This window comes from Choloepus didactylus, assembly GCF_015220235.1.
Source record: "Choloepus didactylus isolate mChoDid1 chromosome 25 unlocalized genomic scaffold, mChoDid1.pri SUPER_25_unloc2, whole genome shotgun sequence".
NCBI lineage: Eukaryota > Metazoa > Chordata > Mammalia > Pilosa > Megalonychidae > Choloepus > Choloepus didactylus.
In genome coordinates, this window is record NW_023637607.1 from 2,181,372 (window position 1) to 2,205,194 (window position 23,823).

Below are 23,823 nucleotides of genomic sequence, written 5' to 3' on the forward strand. Positions count from 1 at the left end.
GTGGTGGCCCTCTCTCAGATAACAGTCTCCAGGAACTGGGAAAAAAATAAACAGCTTAAGCTTGGCTTCTGACACCCTCACTCCCTGGCTGGGAGAGAGTCCACTGAGAATTAAATACACAACACCTCTTTACTCTGGTGGGGAGCTGCAGGTTGACAATTGCCACCAGCTGGGCAGGATGGGAAAAGCACAGTGAGTAGCAACCTCACAGAAAAGTCTGACAACCTTCTGAGTTTCACCCTCAGGGAAACTTGGTACTGAATACAGCATCCTCCTGAGATCTGGGTCTTTCTGGTCTTGGAAAATCTGATAGGGAAAATTGAGGAAACAAGCTGCTGGACAACAAAAAATTACACATCACACTAGGAAAAATGAAGATATGGTCCAGTCAAAGGAACAACCTTACACTTCAACTGAGTTACAGGAATTGAAACAACTAATTATTAATCAAACAAATCTCATAAATCAATTCAAAAATCAAATGAATAAGTTGAGGGAAGATATGCCAAAAGAGAAGAAGGACATAAAGAAGACATTGGGCAAACATAAGGAGGAACTCAAAAGATCTTAACAATTGGCAAATCTTATGGGAATGAGAGGCACAATTGAAGAGATGAAAAACACAATGGAGACATATAACAGCAGATTTGAAGAGGCAGAAGAAAGGATTCATGAACTGGATGACAGGACACCTGAAATCCCATACACAAAGGAAAAGATAAGAAAAAGAATGGAAAAATATGAGCAGAGTGTCAGGGAAATGAATGACAATATAAAGTTCATGAATATATATATCATGGGTGTCCCAGAAGAAGAAGAAAAGGGAAACCCCAAAATATCCCAAAGTAATTCAACTTTGAGGGCTGGGAAAAAATGTGGAAACATTAAACTTCCCCACCTGTGGAATTCCTGATATTTTTGCAAGGTTGGTGAACACCAATATAGTAGGCCAAGTTCTTGATCTCAGACCTTGCCCTTTTGAAGTTTGTTACTACAAAGGAGAGGCTAATCCTACTTATAATGGTGCCCTAAGAATCACCCCCAGAGAACCTATTTTGTTGCTTAGATGTGGCCAGACTCTCTCTAAGCTCACTTAGCAAGTAAACTCACTGTTCTCCCCACTACCTGGGACATGATTCCCAGGGGTAAAAATCTCCCTGGCAATGTGGGACATGACTCCCAGGCATGAGCCTGGACCCAGAATTCTAGGATTGATAAGGCTTTCCTGGCCAAAAGTGGGAAGAGAAATAAAATAATATAAAGATTCAGTGGCTGAGAGATCTCAAATTGTGTCGAGGTGAATCTGGAGGTTACTCTTACACATTATAGAAATACCCCTTTTTAGTTTTTAGTGTACTAGAATAGCAGGATGAAATACCTGAATCTGTTGAACTACAAATCAGTATCCTTGATTCTTGAAGACAATCACATGACTATATAGCTTATATGGTGTGACTGTGTAATTGTGAATATCTTGTGGTTCACACTCCCTTTACCCAGTGTATGGAAAAATGTGTAGAAAAAAATGTGGGAAAAAAGTAAATGAATAATGGGGGGGGAAAGAATGTGAGATGATTTGGGTGTTCTTTTACACTTTTCATTTTTATTCTTATTCTTATTTTTTTGAAGTAATGAAAATGTTCAAACAATTGTGGTGATGAAATCACAAGTATGTGGTGATACTGTGAACAATTAATTGCACACTTTGGATGATTATATGGCATGTGAATATATCTTAATAAAAATTGCATTTTAAAAAAATTATAATTAGATTTTTTTCAGTCTTTGTTTTAAGTGACACTTCCTTTGACTAAGAAAAGAATTCAAGTGTCCTGGGTAACTAGATAGGTAAAGTAATTTAATTTTCCTAGCCCTCAGTTTCCTCATAAATAAGAAAGTTGAATTAAATTATCCAGCTCTAATATTCTGGAACACTTTGGGCTCCCAGGAAATAGCTAATCTATGCTGGGCTGCAGAAGATTAAGTCTCCTTGTCTTCACTGTTCTCTCTATCCTAAAAGCAAGACATGACCCTTGATTTTCAGTTACACACCAATAAAATTTGGTGAGCAGGGTGGGGTAAGAGGGCAGAGTGGTGAGGTGTCAGTTTTAGTTACTCCTCCAGGGCAGTTGGTAGAAAGCCAGAAACTGCATGGACTGGACATCATAGAGCAATTTGACTTTGGGCATACTTCATACAACACTCATGAACACAAGGAATAGATGAGATCAGCAAAATATGCAAGTTCTTGTGGCCAGAAGACACACTCCCCTCCCTTTCAGGCATAGTCCTGTGGGAGGAGCAGCTGTTGGTGCTGAGAACCAAGAGGGAGAACTGCATTTGCAGCTCTGATTGAAAACTCAGACTGCTGATCAAAAACTCCAACTATAGGTAGACTGAGACCAGACACCGGAGAATCTAGGAGCAGTCAGCCTAGTGGAGAGGAGAAAGGGCTAGCAAAAACAGCAAAAAGCATCCAAGAATAAAAACAGAATGTTTAGAGTTCCCATGAATATAATATGGGAAGGGCCAGGCTCAAACAGAATTAGATGCATATGCAAATCCAGAGGGTGAGGACCCTTTTCTGAAGAGCCTGTTTCTCTGTTTTCTTGATTGTTCCTTAATCACCCTCAACTTGTTGTCTCTTAGCATTTCAATAGCCCTTTAGATCTGTAAGGACTGTAAATAGTTCATACTGGGCCCTTCTTTTCCTTTTTCTTTTTCTTTTCTCTTTATCTCTTTTTCTAAAACAACTATTCTAAGCTGATTACAGAAGCCTCAAAGACTTGCAATTTGGGCCCAGGCAAGAGCAAAGCTACAATAGCTCTGAGAGACAAAGCAATAACTCTAGTGCTAGAGAAAATTTGTGAAACACCATAACTTCCAAAGAAAAGGGGAGGGTGGCCCAGCTACAGTCATAGCCCTCCTTTTGGGAACTCAGATTCCAGGGGCTGGAATTCAGAAACCAGTTTCAGTCAGCCACACCCCCAACAGGGTCAGGGTCATCAGGAGAACTAAAGGCTCCACACCCCCTTCTGCTGGTGGGGAACTTCAGGCTGGCAAGTGCCACATGCTGGACAGCATAGGAGAAGCATAGACTCTATAGGCCTCACAGGAGGGTAACATTCTGAAGGAAACTCCATACCCTCCTCCTGAGACCTGGGCTTCTCTGGATTGGGAAAACCTGACAAGGGCTGACCATATCTGAGGAGACCATAATACAAAAAGGCTACAAGGAGACAGAGCAAGAAACAGAAAAACAAGAGGTGAAAAACTCTGATCAACTAAAGAGAATCTAAGTTAAAGTCTAGAATAAGCTGAACTGAACACCAAAGGTTAGAGAACAAAGCCAACCAATGAGAAAACCCTAGGTAAAAGAGTGAAAACAAGCTCCAGAAAAAATTAATCAAGAAAATCAGATGCCTAGATAGTTTAAGATAGTGAGCCATACTAGGAAACATGAAAATATGGACCAGCCAAAGGAACAAACTAATAGTTCAACTGAGACACAGAAGTTGAAGCAATTATTGCTAAATCAATTTGATGAACTGAAGGAAGAACCAATTGGAGATGTACAAAGCTAAATCAATTCAAAAATCAAGTCAATGAACAGAGGGAAGACATAGCAAAAGAGATGAAGGATGAAAGGGGGACACTGGATGACCAAACAGAAGAATTCATAAACTTGAAAGAGCAAGTGGAAGAACTTATGGGAATGAAGGGCATAATGGAGGAGATGAAAAAGACAATGGAGGATACAACAGAAGATTTGAACAGACAGAAGAAAGGATCAGTGAATTGGAAGACTGGACATCTGAATTCACACACATGAAAGAACAAATGGTGAAAAGAATGGAAATATATGAGTAGGGTCTTAGGGAGCTGAGTGACAACATGAAGCACACAAATATATGTCTTATGGGTGTCCCAGAGGGATAATAGAGGATAAAAGGGGTAGAAAGAATAATAGAAGAAATAATCACTGAAAATTACCCAACACATACAAAAAAAAACACAGAAAAGTAGAGATTAAAGAAGTACAGCACACCCCAAACAGAATAGACCCCAATAAACCTACTCCAAGGCACTCATTAATCAGATTGTCCAATATCAAAGACAAAGAGAAAATTCTGAAAGCAGCAAGAGAAAAGCAATCCATCACATACAAGAGAAGCTCAATAAGACTATGTACAGATTTCTCTGCAGAAACCATGAAGTCAAGAAGAGAGTTGTATGATATATATTTAAGATACTGAAGGAGAAGAACTGCCAATCAAGAATTCTATATCTGGCAAAAGTGTCCTTCAAAAATGAGGGAGAGGCTAAAATATTTCCAAACAAACAAATACTGAGAGAGTTTGTGAAAAAGAGACTGTCACTACAAGAAATGCTAAAGGGAGTGCTACAGGCTGATAGGAAAATACAGGAGAAAAATGTTTGGAGAATAGTGTAGGAATGAAGATTATCAGGAAGGGTAAAAAGAGAGAGAGAAAAAATAAGACATGACATATAAAATTCAAAAGACAAAATGATAGAAGAAAGTAGTACCCTTACAGTAATAACACTAAATGTTAATGGATTAAAATCCCCAAATAAAAGAAACAGACTGGAAGAATGGCTTAAAAAAAGGACCCATCTATATGCTGTATACAAGAAATGCACCTTAGACACAAGGAAAAAAATAGGCTGAAAGGGAAATGTTGGATAAAGATATTTCATGCAAACAGCAACCAGAAAAAAGCAGGAGTAGCTATACTAATATCAGACAAAGTAGACTTCAAAATTAAAGCAATTAAAAAAGACAAAGAAGGACACTATATATTAACAAAAGGGTCAATTTAGTAAGAAAACCTAGCAATCATAAATATTTATGCACTAAGCCAGAGTGCCCCAAAATTCATGAGGCAAACACTGAGAACACTGAAAGAAGTAGATAACTCCACAATAATAGTTGGAGACTTCAATATCCCACTATCACCAATGGATGGAACATCTAGGCAGAGGAGCAACAAGGAAACAGCGATGTTGAATTGTATGATAAATGAACTAGACTAAACAGACACTTATACAGCACTACAATCCACAACAGCAGGATACAAGTTTTCTCAAGTGCTCATGGAACATTCTCCAGGATAGACCACATGCTGGGTCACAAAGTAAGTCTCAACAAATTAAAAAATATTGATGTTATAAAAAACACTATCTCAGCTCATAATGGAATGAAGTTGGAAATAAATAACAGGCAAATATTGTAAAATTCAGAAATATATGGAGACTAAACAACCTACTCTTATAAAACCAGTGGGTAAAGGAATAAATAACAACAGAAATTAGTAAATACCTCAAGGAAAATGACAATGGAAACACAACATATCAAAACTTATGGGATGCAGCAAAGGTGGTGCTGAGAGGGAAATTTATTGCCTTAAATGCCTATATTAAAAGAGAAGAGAGAACAAAAGTTGAGAAATTAACTGTCCCCCTGAAGGAACTACAGAAAGAACAGCAAATAAACCCCAAAGCAAACAGAAGGTGAGAAATAACAAAGATTAGACCAGAAATAAATGAAACTGAGAACAGGAAAAAAATAGAGAGAATCAACAAAATGAGAAGCTGGTTCTTTAAGAAAATCAAAATTCATGGACCCCTATCTAGGCTAACAAAGAAAAAAAGAGAGAGAGAGAGAGAGCAGATGCAAATAAATGCAGTCAGAAATGGGAAAGGAAATCTAACTATGGACCCTGCAGAAATAAAGGAGATAATTAAAAGATACTATGAGCAACTATATGCTAATAAAATGGACAATGTACATGAAATGGACAACTTCCTAGAAAAGCATAAACAACCAACATTGATCCAAAAAGAAATAGATGACCTAAATAAACCAATCACAAGAAAAGAGATTGAGTCAGTCATCAAAAAGCTCCCAAAAAAGAAAAGCCCAGGACAAGATGTCTTCACATATGAATTCTACCAAGCATTCAAGAAAGAATTAATAGCAATCCTACTCAAACTCTTCAAAAAATTTGAAGAGGAGGGAAAACTACCCAACTTATTCTATGAAGCCAACATCACCCTAATATCAAACTGAGACAAAGATGCTAAAAAAGAAAATTACAGACCAATGACTTTAATGAATATAGATTAAAAATCCTCAACAAAATACTTGCAAATAGAATCCAGCAGCACATTAAAAGAATTATACACCACAACCATGTGGGGTTTGTTCCAGGTATGCAAGGCTGTTTCAATACAAGAAAATCAATTAATGTAATACACCACATGAATCAATCAAAGCAAAAGAACCACATGATTATCTCAATTGATGCAGAAAAGGCATTTGACAAAATTCAACATTCTTTCTTTTTTTAATTCAATTTTATTGAGATATATTTACATACCATGCAGTCATACAAAGAGTACATTCAGTCATTTGCAGTACAATTATATAGTTATATGTTCATCACCAAATTTAATTTTTGAACATTTTCATTACCACACATACAAAAATAATAAGAATAAAAATTAAAGTGAAAAAGAACAATTAAAGTAAAAAAGAACAATGGTGCCTTTATTTTTTGCACCCATTTTTCTACTTATCCATCCATACACTGGACAAAGGGAAGTGTGGTCCATATTGCTATCCCAACCACATTGTCACCCCACATAAGCTACATTTTTATACAATCATCCTTAAGATTCAAGGATTCTAGGCTGTAGTGTGATAGTTTCAGTTATTTACTGCTAGCAATCCCCATACATTAGAACATAAAAGGGCTGTCTATATTGTGCATAAGAGTGCCCACCAGAATGCACTCTCAGCTCCTTTTGGAGTCTCTCTGCCACTGATGATAGATCATTCATTTCCTTTCACATCCCCCTTTTGGTCAAGATGATGTTCTCCATCCCACAATGCTGGGTCTAGATTCCTCCCCAGGAGTCATATTCTACAATGCTAGGGAGATTTACTCCCCTGGGATTCAGATCCCACACAGTGGAAAGGCAGTGATTTCACCTGCCAACTTGGCTTAGCTAGAGAGAGAGAGCCACATCTGAGCAACAAAGAGGCATTTGGGAAGAGGCTTTTAGGCACAATTATAGGCAGCCTGAGCATCTCCTTCGCAGCAACATTCTTTCCAAGAGCAAGTCCCATGGTAGAGGGCTCAGCCCATCAAACCACCAGTCCCTTATATCTGTGAGCACATCAGCAACCATCAAGGTGGGGAGGCCCAACACTCCTGCATTCTCCATCAGCCCCTCAGTGGGGCTCTGCATATTTTTTATTGTTTTTTTAATTAATTCCTTTTAAAAAAATTAAAATGTTAACTATATGAAAAAATTTTAAAAAAACATACAATAAAATAAAATTTAAAACAAACCATAACAAAGGAATAAGGAAAAGGCAACTAACCTAAAATAACTACTTCACTTTTAACATGTTCCTACTCTACCCTAAGAAAATAACCTACTATAGCAACAATTCTGTGAACTTGTTCCTACCATTCGCACCAGAAATTAACAAACTATAGTCATTCTGAGTATTCCCAGGACATTAAATTTACCCATTGTAACTTATCTTCAACATCCTTTCTTGATGAAAACACATCAAAGGATAGGAAGAGAGGGGAACTTTCTTAATATGATAAAGGCAATATATGAAAAACCCACAGCTAACATTGTACTCAATGGGGAGAGATTGAAAGCTTTCCCTAAAAGATCAGGGACAAGACAGGGATGCCGACTGTCACCACTGTTATTCAACATTGTGGTGGAAGTTCTAGCTAGAGCAATTAGGCAAGAAAAAGAAATAAAAGGGATCCAAATTGGAGAGGAAGAAGTAAAACTTTCACTGTTTGCAGATGACATGATTCTATATGTAGAAAATCCAGAAAAATCTACAGCAAAGCTATTAGAACTCAGCAAAGAATATAGCAAAGTGGCAAGATAGAAGATCAACATGCAAAAATCTGCAGTGTTCTTATACACAAGTAATGTGCAATAAGTGGAAGAAATCAGAAAAAAATTCCATTTACAATAGCAACCAAAAGAATAAAGTGTTTAGGAATAAACTTAGCAAAAGCCACAAAAGACTTATACAAAGAAAACTATAAGAAACTGCTGAAAGAAATTGAATATGACCTAAAAAAAAGAACAGACCATGTTCATGGATTGAAAGACTAAACATAATTAACATGTCAACTCTACCTAAACTGATTATAGATTCAATGCAATACCAATTAAAATCCCAACAACTTACTTTACAGAAATAGAAAAACCAATAACCAAATTTATTTGGAAGGGCAAGGTGCCCTGAAGAGCCAAAATTATCTTGAGAAAGAAGAACAAACTGGGAGGTTTCTCACACTACCTGTCTTTGAAACATATTACAAAGCTACGCTTCTCAAAACAGCATGGTACTGGCATAAGGACTGACATACTGACCAAACTGAATTAAGTGTTCAGAAATAGACTCCTGCATCTATGGGCAATTGATCTTTGATAAGGCAGTCAAACCAAAGCAATAGGGACAGTGCAGTCTCTTCAATAAATGGTGTTTGGAGAACTGAATATCCATTTCCAAAAGAATGAAAGAGGACTCCTACCTCACAGCTTATACAAAATTTAACTCCAAGTGGATCAAAGACCTAAACATAAGCACTAAGATCATAAGACTCTTAGAAGAAAATGTAGGGCAATATCTAAAAGATCTTGTGATAGGAGGTGGTTCCCTAGGCCTTATACCCAAAGTGTGAGCAACCAAAGAACAAATAGACAAATGGGATCTCCTCAAAATAAAACACTTTTGTACATTAAAGGATTTTGTTAAAAAGGTAAAAATGCAGCCTACACAATGGGAGACAATATTTGGAAACCACATATCAGATAAAGGTTTAATATCCTGAATATATAAAGCAATCCTACAACTCAACAACAAAAAGACAAACAACCCAATTAAAAAATGGGCAAAAGACATGGACAGACACTTTTCTGAAGAGGAAATACAAATGGCTCAAAAACATATGAAATAATGCTCAACTTCACTGGCTATTAGGAAAATGCAAATCAAAACCACAATGAGATATCACCTCACACCTACCAGAATGGCAACTATACAACTATACAAAAAACAAAATTACAAGTGCTGGAGAGGATGCAGAGAAAGAGGCACACTTATTCATTGCTGGTGGGAATGTAGAATGGTGCAACCACTCTGGAAGACAGTGTGGAGTTTCCTCAGGAAGATAAGTATAGATCTGCCGTATGACCCAGCTATTCCATTTCTAGGCATATTTCTAGGTATATACTCAAAAGAATTGAAAGTTAAGACACAAACACACATTTGTAAATTGATGTTTATTGCAACATTATTCACAGTTGCCAAGAGATGGAAGCAGCCCAAATGTCCATCAAGGGATGAGTGGATAAACAAACAATGGTATATACACATGATGGAATTTTATGCAGCAGTAAGACAGAACAAAGACTTGGAACATATAATAATGTGGATGAAGCTTGAGGACATTATGTAGAGTGAAGTTAGCCAGAAACAAAAGGACAAATACTGTATGGTTTCAACAATATGAACTAATGTTAGTGAGCAAACTTTTAGAGCTAAAAGCTGATAAAACAGGCTACCAGGAGATAGAAAGAGAATAGAGATCAGGCATTAGATGCTGAAGGACTGCAGAATGTTCAGCAAGATAGATTGCATAGATTCAGAAATAGATGGCATAATGCTGTGTGATGACAACACAATATTGTGAGTACAATGAACAAAGATGTCTGTGAGTAAGGCTGAAAGAGGTGGGATAGGGGAATGCATGATAGGTGATGAAGACTGGGACTGTATAACTTGGCAAAAACTGGAGTGGCCAGTTACTATTATTAAATGTAGAAATATAAAACTGTTCTCACATGTGGGAGAACAAATGAATGATAACCATGCAAAGTGTTGAAAAAGGGATGGTATTTGGGAAGAAACATAATCACAGCAAACTGGAGTCTATGGTCAACAGTAACAATGCTTCCATTAAATGTAATAAAGGCAATATACCATAGTTAAATGTGTATGAGAGGGGGATATTAGGGAGGGATATGGGATTCTTGGTACTGGTTCTGTTTTCTGTCCTTACTAATATATTGTATTGTATGATACTTTCTTTCTTTTTATTATCTTTTTTGTTATTCATAAAAAATCATTTTTATAGTAATCAATATGTTCAAGTGCTGACTGTGGTGATAAATGTATAACTATATGATGATACTGTGAACAACTGATTGTACATTGTGTATAATTGTATGTTATGCAAATATATCTCCATGAAATTGTAGGAAAAATATAAATTGGGGTAAAAGTGCTGGAGAAATCATGGAGAGAGAGATGTACCTATTTACTGTTGAGGAGGAGGCAGAATGGTATAGACTTTCTGGCAGTCACTGTGGTGGTTCCACAAGAAACTAAGTATTTGGGAGCCATAAAGTCCTATAATCTCATTATAGTGTATGTACTTGGAAGATCTGAGAGCAGAGACCTGAATGCATATTTGCACACTGGTGTTTGTGGAGACAGTATTCATGATCTGCAGTGGGTGGAGGTGGTCTAGGGGTACACTGACTGTGGAACAGAATGGTGAACTGTGGTGTATGCATACAATGGAATATTGAGCAACTATGAGAAGGAGTGAATTTGTGAGACATGCAAGGAGGTGAACATATCCTGTAGGCAGCATAAGACAAACACTATAATGCCTCACTGATATGGACTAACTACAATATATAAACTCAGAATTGAATTTTAGAGCACAGTCTAACAAGGAAACAATTATTGTAATGGTACCTAGATTGTAAGCTCTTACAGCAGCCAAAACTATTCCTGAATTGTAATGGCTATCTCCAAACTCTGAGATGTTGATTCCTTGATGTATAACCTGATTGGTCTCTGGAACATTGGGTATCTGTGTGACACGTGAAACTCAGAGATAGAGCTCAGCAGATATGAATGTCAGTACTAACAAATACAGCAACTGTCAAAAAAAAGGCTGAAAAAGAGCCCAGAGTTCAATTAGAGATATGAATGAAGCAGATCTGGTTAAGACCAAGGCAAATTGGGCCAAAGGGTAAAGGTTGAAACTGACTGTGTGTTAAAATTTCAACTTCCATGGAGACCAAAGGAAGAAATGTTTATTTGTTGTAGGATCTATATTTTCTAAACAATATGACTTCTACAGTCAGTTTGTTCAAACACCACAATTACCTGGAACTTTGAATAGGAAGTGAGATATGGTAGGTCTGTATAGGTTAGAGTGAAATAGCAACACATGCCAAAGTAAGTTGGATGGAGAATAAAAATATATATTTGGGGCCCCCAGAGGAGCTGGGGTAGGGTGTGGATGTATTGGACTTCCTCATCTGGATTGTTGCTGATGTTCTCACAAACACTGGGGACTGAGAACTTGACATGCTGTCTTGGGTCTTGCCACTTTGACACTTGTTACTGCAAAGGAGAAGCTAAACCTGGTTATAATTGTGCCTAAGAGTTTCTCCCTGAGTGCCTCTTTGTTGCTCAGATGTGGCCCTCTCTCACTAAGCCACCTTGGCAGGTGATCTCACTGCCCTTCCCCCTACATGGGACCTGACTCCCAGGGATGTAAATCTACCTGGTAACAAAGGATATGACTTCTGGGGATGATTCTGGATCCAACGTCATGGGACTGAGAACATCTCCCTAACCAAAAGTGGGATGCAAAATGAAATGAAATAAAGCTTCAGTGGCTGGAAGATTTCAAATTGATTCAAGTGGTCACTCTGGTGGACATTCTTAAGCACTATACAGAAACAACTTTTTATGTTTTAATGTATTAGAATAGCTAGAAGTAAATATCTGAAACTACCAAACTCCAACCCAGTAGCCTTGACTCTTGTAGATGATAATATAACAATATAGATTACAAGGGGTGACAGTGTGGTTGTGAAAATCTTGTGGATTGCACTCCCTTTATCCAGTGTATAGATGGATGAGTAGAAAAATGGGGACAAAAACTAAATGAAAAATAGGGTGGGATGGGGGGATGATTTGGGTGTTCTTTATTATTTTTATTTTTTATTCTTATACTGGTTCTTTCTGGTGTAAATAAAATGTTCAAAAATTGATTGGGGTGATGAATGCACAACTATGTGATGGCACTGTGAACAGTTGATTGTAAACCATGTATTGTTGTATGGTGTGTGAATATATCTCAGTAAAACTGAATTAAAAACATTGGTGAGGAGGCTATGGCTGGAAAGAGAGGAGATTATAGTAAAGGGACTGGAATGAGGAATGGGCAGAAAGGAAAAATCAGAATGCACCCAAGTAATTAGTTCCAAAGTTCCTAATTTTTTTAACATGCTAGAAATTTGAAGTTTGCAAAATATATAACAGCAAAAGATTGCAAATAACTTATATGTGCATTAGAATAACTTGGTTAAATTATAGCACACACATAAAATGGAATGCCATAAAGTCTTTAAAGATAATTATGCAACTGTATACTTTATAGATCCTAAGGAAAGATATCAAAGGTATATTATTATGCAAAAAAAAACAAAGTCAGACCATATTTATATCACTGTCTTTCTGTCATTCACACACACAGTCATATATTTATAATTTTATGGAATATCAGCACAGATACATAAAAACTCTGCAACAGTGGTTACTTCCATGGAGGGAAAGGGAGAGAGAAGAAAGAGGAAAACTTACTTTTTAAAAAACTTTTTATTGTGAAATATATGCAGAAAAGTAATAAATTTCAAAGTACATTTTAACAAGTAGTTATAGTGGAAATTTCAAAGTATATTATGGGTAACAGTTCCACCATTTCAGGTATTTTCTTCTAGACGTTCTAATACACAAGAGACTAAAAAAATATATATATTTATAATGATTCAGTGGTCATAAACATTTGTTAAATACTATCCTCTCTTTTACAAAGCCTCCCTCTCATTTGATCATTTTCTCAATCTTAAGGGACATTTAGGCAATGACCATTCTAATTTCCTTTTTTTGAAAAGGGTTGTCAACATGATTGGAACCCATTTACCCAGGGAACTACCTGGTTCTACACAAAGATCAAAGCATCTCAGAATTTAGAGATAACACTTAAAACTCAGGAATAAATGTGACTGTTGTAAGAGCTAACATTTATAAGCATTTTCTAAATGAGACCATACAGCATTTGTCCTTTCTTCTGGCTTATTTCACTCAACATAATGTCCTCAAGTTTCATTCATCTTGGTGCATGACTCAAGACTTTATTCCTTTCTGTAGCTGCACAATATTCCATCATATGTATACACATTTTGCCCTTCTGCTAATCAGTTGGTGAACCCCTCAGCCACTTCCATATATTGGCTATCATGAATAACTCTGCCGTAAACATTGCTGTGCAAATGTCTATTCAAGTCCCTGCTTTCAGTTCATCCAAATATATTCCTAGGAAAAAGATTGCCTAATCATATGGTGAAACTATATTTAACCTCCTGTGGATCTACTGCATTACTCTCCAAACGGGCTGCACTAATCTTCTACCTTACCAACACTGAATAGATATACCTCTCTCTCCACATCTTCTCTAGAACTTGAAACTTTCTTTTCATTTATTTATCATTTTTTTAACCTGCAGAATGTTTGGCATATAGTCACATAGCATATTTTCAATACAAAATAATGTCTCGCAATAGCTTCACTTAGTTGTACAGTCTGCATCACTCATGATTGTAGATATTTTTCATTGATCTAAAGGGAAAAATAACAGGCATCACAACAACAAGGAGAAAACTGGAAACTCTATAACTCTTATCATCCCCCAATTATTTTTTTTCAAACTGCTTTTTTAATTCAATTTTATTGAGATATATCCACATAACATGATGTCATACAAAGTGTATATTAAATTGTTGACAGTACCATTATGTAATTGTGCATTCATCATCAAAATTAATTTTTGAACATTTTCTTTACCACACACACAAAAATAATAAGAATAAAAATTAAAGTACAAAAGAACAATTAAAGTAACAAAGAACAATGGATGCCTTTTTTTGCCCCCATTTTTCTACTCATCCATCCATACACTGGACAAAAGGGAGTGTGGTCCATATTGCTTTCCCAATCACATTATCACCCCTCATAAGCTACATTTTTATACAATCATCTTCAAGATTCAAGGATTCTGGGTTGTAGTTTGATAGTTTCAGGTATTTGCTGCTAGCTATTTGCAATCATTAGAACCTAAAAAGGTGTCTATATTGTGCATTAGAGTGCCCAGCATAGTGACTTCTTGGCTCTTTTTGGAATCTCTCTGTCACTGAAGCTTATTTCATTTCCTTTCACATCCCCCTTTTGGTCAAGAAGATGTTCTCCATCCCATGATGATGGGTCTAGTTTCCTCCCTGGGAGTGATATTCCACATTGCCAGGGAGATTTACTCCCCTGGGTGTCAGATCCCATGTAGAGGGGAGGGCAGTTACTTCACCTGCCAAGTTGGCTTAGCTAGAGAGAGAGAACCACATTTGAGCAACAAAGAGGCATTCAGGAGGAGACCCTTAGGCATAATTATAGGCAGGACTAGCCTCCCCTTTGCAATAACAGTCTTCCAAAGGGCAAGTCCTGTGGTAGAGCTCTCAGGGCATCAAACCACCAGTCCCCTATATTTGTGAGCACATCAGCAACCGTTGAGGTGGGAAAGCCCAACACCCCTGTATTCTCCACCAGCTCCTCAGGGGGCTCTGCATATTTTTTCACTGTTTTTTTAAATTAACTCTTTTTTAAAATTATCTATTAATTGTATCAAAAAATTATGAAAAACATACAATAAAAAGCATTTCAAACAAACCATAACAAGGGAGTAAGAAAAAAACAACTAATCTAAAATAAATACTTTGCTTCCAACATGTTCCTACTCTACCCTGAGAAGAAAACCTAATATAGCAACAATTCTGTGAACTTGTTCCTACCATACCCACAAGAAATTAACAAACCATAGTCACTCCTGGCCATTCCCAGAATGTTAAATTTACCCAAAATAGCTTATCTGTTCTTATTGGAATATCATTCTTCCTTCATTAATTGCCCTCTATCACTCATTCCCCTGCACTCTACATTATTAACCATTTATTTTACACTTCTCAATGTTCACATTAGTGGTAGCATATAATATTTCTCTTTTTGTGCCTGGCTTATTTCACTCAGCATTATGTCTTCAAGGTCCATCCATGTTGTCATATGTTTCATGACCTCTTTCCTTCTTATTGCTGTGCAGTATCCATTGTGTTTATATACCACATTTTATTTATCCACTCATCTGTTGAAGGAAATTTGGGTTGTTTCCATGTCTTGGCAATTGTGAATAATGCTGCTATGAACATTGGCATGCAGATATCTGATTGTGTCACTGCTTTGAGTTCTTCTGGGTAAATACCAGAAGCGCAGTTGCTAGATGGAAGGGTAATTCTATATCTAGTTTTCTAAGGAATTGACAGACTGATTTCCACAGTGGCTGAACTGTTATATAGTCCCAGCAACAATGAATAATAGTTCCAGGTTCTCCACATCCTCTCCAGCATTTGTAGTTTCCTGTTTGCTTAATGGCAGCCATTCTAATTGGTGTGAGATGGCATCTCATTGTGATCTTAACTTGCATCTCTGTAATAGCTAGTGAAGCTGAATATTTTGCATGTTTCTTGGCCATTTGTATTTCCTCTTCAGAAAACTGTCTTTTCATATCTTTTGCCCATTTTATAATTGGGCTGTCTGTACTGTTGTCACAGTTGTAGTATTTATATATGCGAGATATCAGTCTTTTGGCAAGTACATGTTTTCCAAAAATTTTTCCCATTTAGTTGGCTGCCTCTTCCCTTTTTTGACAAATTCCTTTGAGGTACAGAAACTTCTTTCTTTTGTTGCTTATGCTTTGGGTGTAAGGTCTAGGAAATGGACACCTAATACAAGGTCTTGAAGATGTTTCCCTACATTATCTTCTAGGAGTTTTATGGTACTGTCTTTTATATTGAGGTCTTTGATACACTTTGAGTTAATTTTTATGAAGCATGTGAGGTAAGGGTGTTCTTTCATTCTTTTGGATATGGATATCCAACTGTCCCAGCCCCACTTGTTGAAAAGACAGTTATGTCCCAGTTCAGTGGCTGGGGGGGCCTTATAAAAGATCAGTCAGCTGTAGATCTGGTGGTCAATCTCTGAATTCTCAATTTCATTCCATTGATCAATATGTCTATCTTTGTGCCAGTACCATGCTGTTTTGACTACTGTGGCTTTATAATAAGCTTCAAAGTCAGGGAGTGTAAGTCCTCCCACTTCGTTTTTCTTTTTTAGAGTGTCTTTAGCAATTCGAGGCATCTTCCCTTTCCAAGTAAATTTGATAACTAGCTTTTCCAAGTCTGCAAAGTAGGTTGTTGGAATTTTGATAGGGATTGCACTGAATCTGTAGATGAGTTTGGTTAGAATTGACATCTTAATGACATTTAGCCTTCCTATCCATAAACATGGAATATTTTTCCATCTTTTAAGATCCCTTTCTATTTCTTTTAGTTGAGTTATGTCACTTTCTTTGTATAGGTCTTTTACATCTTTGGTGAAGTTTATTTGTAAATACTTGATTTTTTTAGTTGCTATTGAAATGGCATGTTTCTCATGAGTGTCCCTTCACTTTGTTCATTTCTAGCATATAGAAACATTACTGACTTATGTGCACTAAACTTGTATCTTGTTACTTTGCTAAATTTGTTTATTAGTTCTAGTAGCTGTATCATCAATTACTCAGAGTTTTCCAGATTTAAGATCATATCACCTGCAAATAATGATGGTTTTACTTCTTCCTTTCCAGTCTGGATGCCTTTTATTTCTTTGTCTTGCCGGATTGCCCTGGCTAGCACATCCAGCACAATGTTGAATAACAGTGGTGATAGTAGGCATCCTTGTCTCATTCCTGATCTTAGAAAGAAGGCTTTCTATCTCTCACTATTGAGTATTATGCTGGCTGTGGGTTTTTCATGTATGTGCTTTATCATATTGAGGAAGTTTCCTTCAATTCCTACCTTTTGAAGTGCTTTTATCAAACAGGGATGTTGGATTTTGTCAAATGCTTTTTCAGCATCTATTGAGATGATCATTTGATTTTTCTCTTTTTATTTGTTATTGTGTTGTAATACATTGATTTTCTTATGTTGAACCAACCTTGCCTGCCTGGAATGAACCCCACTTGGTCATATGTATGATTTTTGAAATGTATCTTTGGATTTGATTTGCAAATATTTTGCTGAGAATTTTTGCATCTATATTCATTAGGGAGATTGGCCTCTAGTTCTCCTTTTTTATAGCATCCTTGCCTCATTTTGGTATTAGATTCATGTTAGCTTTATAAAATGAGTTAGGTAGTATCCCATTTTCTTCAACATTTTTAAAGAGTTTAAGTAAGGTTCATGTCAGTTCTTTTTGGAAACCTTGGTAGAATTCCCCTATGAAGCCATCTGGCCCTGGGCATTTATTTGTGGGAAGCTCTTTGACGACTGATTGGATCTCTTTGCTTGTGATTGGTTGATTGAGGTCTTCTATTTCTTCTCTGGTTAGTCTAGGTTGTTCATATGTTTCCAGGAAGTTGTCCATTTCCTCTACCTTACCTACTTTGTTGGCATACAGTTTTTCATAGTATCCTCTTATAGTTTTTTAAAATTTCTTCAGGATCAACAGTAATGTCAACTTTCTCATTCATTATTTTGTTTAAATAGGTCTTCTCTCTTTTTGATTTTGTCAGTCTAGGTAGGGGCTTGTCAATCTTGTTGATCTTCTCAAAGAACAAACTTTTGGTGTTGTTTATACCCTTTTTTGTTTTTTTGTTCTCTATGTCATTTATTTCTGCTTTAATCCTTGTTATTTCTTTTCTTATACTTGGTTTAGGATTGGTTTGTGTTCATTTTCCAGCTTCTTCAGCTGCTTCATTAGTTCTTTGACTTTAGCTCTTTCTTCCTTTCTGATGTATGCATTTAGTGCTATGAATTCCCCCCCTCAGTACTACTTTTGCTGCATCCCATAGGTTTTGATATGTTGTGTTCTCATTTTCAGTCATCTTTATATACTTAGCAATTTCTCTTGCTATTTCTTCTTTAATCCACTGATTCTTTAGGAGTGTGTTGTTTAACCTCCAGGTATTTGTGAATTTTCTAAGTCTGATGGTTATTGATTTCTAATTGTATTCCATTGTGGTCAGAGAATGAGCTTTGAAGAATTTCAACTTTTTTTAAATTTATTGAGGCTTGTTTTATGTCCCAGCATATGATCTATTCTGGAGAAAGATCCATGAGCACTAGAGAAGAAGAAGAATGTGTATCCTGGTGATTTGGGATGTAATGTCCTATATATGTCTGTTAAATCAAATCATTTATCAGATTGCTTAGGTTTTCAATTTCCTTATTGGCCTTCTGTCTGGTTGATCTAACTATAGGAGAGAGTGATGTGTTGAAATCTCCCACAGATATTGTGGAAACACTGATTGCTTCCTTTAGTTTTGGCAGTGTTTGTCTCATGCATTTTGTGGCACCTTGATTGGGTGCATAAACATTTATGATTGTTATTTCTTCTTGTTGAATTGCTCCTTTTATTAGTATGTAGTGGCCTTCTTGGTCCCTCATAACATCCTTGCATTTAAAGTCTATTTTATCTGAGATTAATATTGCTACTCCTGCTTTCTTTTGGCTGTAGCTTGCATGAAATATTTTTTTCCATCCTTTCACTTTCAATTTCTTTGTCTCCCTGTGTCTAAGATTGTTCTCTTTTATGCAACATTTTGATGGTTCATAGTTTTTGATCCATTATGCCAATCTATATCTTTTAATTGGGGAGTTTAATCCATTTATGTTCAATGTTATTACTGTGAAGGCATTTCTTGAATCAATGATCCTATCCTTTGGTTTATGTTTGTCAGATATATTTTCCCTCTCTCTCTTAATGTCCTTTAACATACCCATACTGAATCTCTTTAGTACTGAACCTTTCCCCATCTCTCTCTCTCTCCTTTCTTTGTTTCTCTGTTGGTAGGACTCCCTTTAGTAGCTCAAGTAGGGCATGTATCTTGTTAGGAAATTCTCTCAGCATTTCTTTGTGAAAAATTTAAGCTCTCCCTCAAATTTGAAGGAGAGCTTTTCTGGATAAAGAATTCCTAGTTGGCAATTTTTCATTCTCAGAATTTTAAATATATCATGCCAATGTCTTCTTGCCCCCATGGTGGCCTCTGAATAGTCACTACTTATTCTTATGCTGTTTCCTTTGTAAGTGGTGAAATTCTTTTCTCTTGTAGCTTTCAGAACTTGCTCCTTCTCTTCAGTATTTGACAATCTGAACAGGATATGCCTTGGAGTGTGTTTATTTGGATTTATTCTATTTGGAGTTTGCTAGGCATTTATGATTTGTATATTTTTGTTGTTTAGAAGGTTTGGGAAGTTTTCCCCAGCAATTTCTTTGAGTACTCTTCCTAGATCTTGACCTTTCTCTTCCCCTTCTGGAACACTAATAACTCTTATATTTGGATGTTTTATATTACCTATAATTTCCCTGAGGTCCATTTCAATTTTTTTTTTCAATTTTTTCTCCATTCTTTCTTTTGTTCTTTCATTTTCCATTTTGTCATCCTTAGGGTCACTGATCCACTGCTCAGCTTCCTCTAGTCTTGTAGTATGAGTACCCAGAATCTTTTTAATTTGGTCAACAATTTCTGTTATTTGCATAAGATTGACTATTTTTTAATTTAGTCTAGCAATTTCTTCTTCATGCCCTTCTAGGGTCTACTTCATGTCCTTTATATCCTGTGCCATGCTCTCATTGTTTGTCTTTAGTTCTTTGATTAATTGCCCAAAGTGTTGTGTCTTCTCTGATCTTTGGATTTGGGTGTTTGGTTTTCGGTTATACTATCATCTGGTTTTTTGATATGCTTTAAAATTTTTTGTTGTTTTTGGACTCTTGGCATTTGCTTAACTTGATAGGGTTCTTTTAGGATATGTAGACTGATTCAAACACTTGTCTCTAATTTGTCAGGTCTACAGCTTGGTGGAGTATACTTTTTCTAACTAACCAGCAGGTGGCATCCTCGAGCCACCTATTCCCCTCAAGCCAGTTCTCCTCCACTTTGTCTTTGTGGTGAGTGGGGTCTGAGTCTTGTGGGAGTCTAATTGTTTTTCACAAAGTTTGCATGTGTATTTGGTGCTGCCCATCCTGAATATGGGGCATGTGTCTGAGCAGTTAGGGAAGGAGGGTGGGTTTACTAATCAAATCTCCCAGGTGTTCCTGGAGATTTAATGCTGTTGCAATAGTCTAATCCTTTGGTTCAGTCTCCCCACTGTTTGTCTCTGCCACTGACCCATAGGTCCTTTGTTTTGGCATATGGTCCCTGGGACTTGTGAGTGGGTCCCTGGGACTTGTGAGTGGGTCCCCCTTCCAAGCCGTGCCCTCCTAGGGCCTTTGCTGCAGGAAGACTGTGCTATATTACAGGTGAGTGCAGTCCCCCAAGGGAAGTTCTGGGCTATAGGACCATGTAGGGGCATTCCCTGCCTGTTGAAAAGATGGATGAATACGGCATGTTAATTTGCCCCTTTTCACACAGTTCCACCTTCCCAGCTCTGGGACAATTAGCTGCAGGTGCTCAAAAGGCTTTTGTCCACTCCAGATATTGTGGCATACATGCATGTTGCTGGAAACACTTCCCATGACACTGGGTTGTTTGGGGGCAGCTCTGGGCTGTGGTGCTGGTGCTGGACAAGAGTGTTCCCAGCCCACTGGTAAGATGGCTGTGAGGGGACCCCTGCCTTTTCTTGGGAGGTTATGATGTTTAGTGAATTTTCTCAGCCACTAGACTTATTGCTTTGTCCCTCAGAGCTGCCTTAGCTCTGCTCTTACCTGGACCCAAATTGCAATTCTTTGAGGCTTTCTGTAATGGGCTTCTTAGAAAAATTGTTTTAAAAAAAGAGAAAAAGTTAAAAAAGAGAAAGAAAAAGGAATGCCCTCCTTGCAGATCTAATTGGCTATTGAAATGCTAATAGACAAGGAGTTTAGGGCCATTAAGAAACAATGAAGAAAGCAGAGAGACTGGCTCTTCAGACAAGTGTCCTTGCCCTCTGGGTTTGCATATGCATTTGATTCTGTTTGAGCCCTGCCCTTCTCCATTTTATGTTCATGGGAACTCAAAAAATCTGTTTTTATTTTGGGGTTTTTTTGTTTTTTGTTTTTTGTTTTTTTGCTGTTTTTGCTAGCCCTGTCTCCTCTCTGCAAGGCTGACTGCTACCAGATTCTCTGGTTTCTGGTCTCAGTCTATCTATGTTTGGATCTTTTGATCTGCAGTTTGAGTTCTCAATCAGAGCTGCAATTGTTGTTCTCCCTCCTGGTTCCCAGCACTGATGGCCTCTCCTCCCCCAGGACTGAGCCTGGCAGGGAGGAGTGTGGGTTTCCTGACCACAAGAACTTAGAGATTTCACTGATCTCAGCTGTTCCATGAATTCATGAGTGTTGTATGAAGTATGCCCAAAGTCAAATTGCTTTGCGATGTCTGGTCCATGCAGTTCCTGGCTTTCTAACTACTGCCCTGGAGGAGTAACTAAAACCTACACCTCACCACTCTGCCATCTTGTCCAACTCTCCCTCCCCCAATTATTTGCCACCAGTATTGTTGTAATACTAGTGATGTATTCCTGCTAAGTAAAGTCCATAGTATGCAATCAGTAGTTTTCCCCATATATCATTCCATTATTAACTCTTTGTACAAGTGTCAGCTTTGATGTAGTTCATACAAGAACTAATTTATATTTGTAGTGTAATTGGTGAGATATATGACTTTAAACAGCCCCTTTTCAATCCTATTCACCTTCAATACAGCACTATTACTCATTTTTAATGCAGTTCTATTGAAATATATTCACATACCATACAATCGTAAAAAGTGTAAATTGTTCACAGTATCATCATATAGTTGCCCATTCATCACAATTTTGAATATTTTCATTACTCTAAAAATTAAAAATAAGAATAAAAATAAAAGGAAAAAAGAACACTCAAAGCATCCCACACCACTCCTTCCCCCATTATTCATTTACTTTTTGTCCCCATTTTTCTACTCATTTTTCAACATACTGGGTTAAGGGCATATGAGCCATAAGGTTTTCACAATCACACAGTCACACCATATAAGCTATATAGTTATATCATGGTCTTCAAACATCAAGGATACGGTATTACAGTTCAACAGTTTCAGATATTTGCTACTAACTATTCTAATAAACCAAAAACTAAAAATGGATATCAATATATGCATAAAAGTTACCTCCAGAATGACCTTTTGAAGCCATTTGAAAAATCACAAGCACTGAAACTTTATTTTGTTTCATTTCTTTTGCCACTTTTGGTCCAGAAGGCTTTCTGAATCCTACAATGCTGTGTCCAGGCTCACACTCAGGAGTCATGTGCCATGTTGCCAGGGAGATTTATACACCTGGGAGTCATGTCCCATGTAGGGAACAGGGCAGTAATTTTGCCTGCCAAGTTGGCTTAGATAGAGAGGCCACATCTGAGCAATAAAACAGGTTCTCTGGGAGTCACTCTCAGGAAAAATTGTATGTAGTCTTAGCCTCTCTTTTGCAGTAACAAGCTTCATAAGGGCAAGCTCCAAGATGTAGGACTTAGCCTACTAAACTGGTAGTCACAAATGCTTGTGAGAATATCAGGAATTCCCCAGCTGGTGAAGTTTAATATTTCCACATTTTCCCCAAGTCCCTCAAGGGGGTTTTGCAAATACTTTTTATTCTCTGCCCAAATTAATCTGGGATGAATTATGACATCATGGTAACTTGAATGAACCATCCAGATCTTACTCCCTATTCAAGATTACTTGTAATTATGGTGTTTGAGTAAACTGACCATACAGGTTAAATTATATAGTGTGCTACACAAAATATAGATTTTGCACCAAAAAATCTCTTCCTTTGGTCCACACAGAAGCCAAAGTTTTAAAACATGATATTATCCTCTACCCTTTAGTCTCATGTACCCCAAGATCAACCAAGTCCATTTCTTTCATATCTCCAATTGAAGTCTGATTTCCTTTTCAGCCTGTTCAATAATTGCTGTATGGGGCAATGACAACACTGACAACTGCTCTGATTCTCAGGCACCACAAAGACACCCAAAGCTCCAGAGTCTGACCAGGTCACACAGAAACAGTTCAGCATCTCAGAATTTAGAAATAACTGTTACCACTCATGGATAGTTGTGACTGCCACAAAAGCTTGCAATCTAGGAGCCTTGACATATGCCCTCCCCTGGTAAGCTATGCTTTCAGATTCCGTTCTCAGAGTTTGCACATAATAGTTAGTCCATATTAGTAAGATGTTATAATGTTTGTCTTTACATTTCTGGCTTATTTCACTGAACCAACTGTCCTCAATGTCCATTCACCTAAAAGTTCATTCCTTCTTTCTATCACCCAGTATTCCATTGTATGTATACATCACAGTTCACCATTCAGTTTACCAGTCAATGTACCCTTATGCCACCTCCATCCTTTGCAAATTGTGAATACTGCCACCAAAAACACCAGTGTGAAAGTGTCCATTCATGTCTCCACTCTCAGTTCCCCCAAGTATACAACAAATAGCAGGAATGTAGAACCACATGGCAACCCCATATTTAGCTTCCTGTGGAAACACCATACTGCCCTTGATATAGGCTGCACCATTCTACTTCCTCATCAACAGTGAATAGGTAAATCCTTCTCTCCTCCACATTTTCTC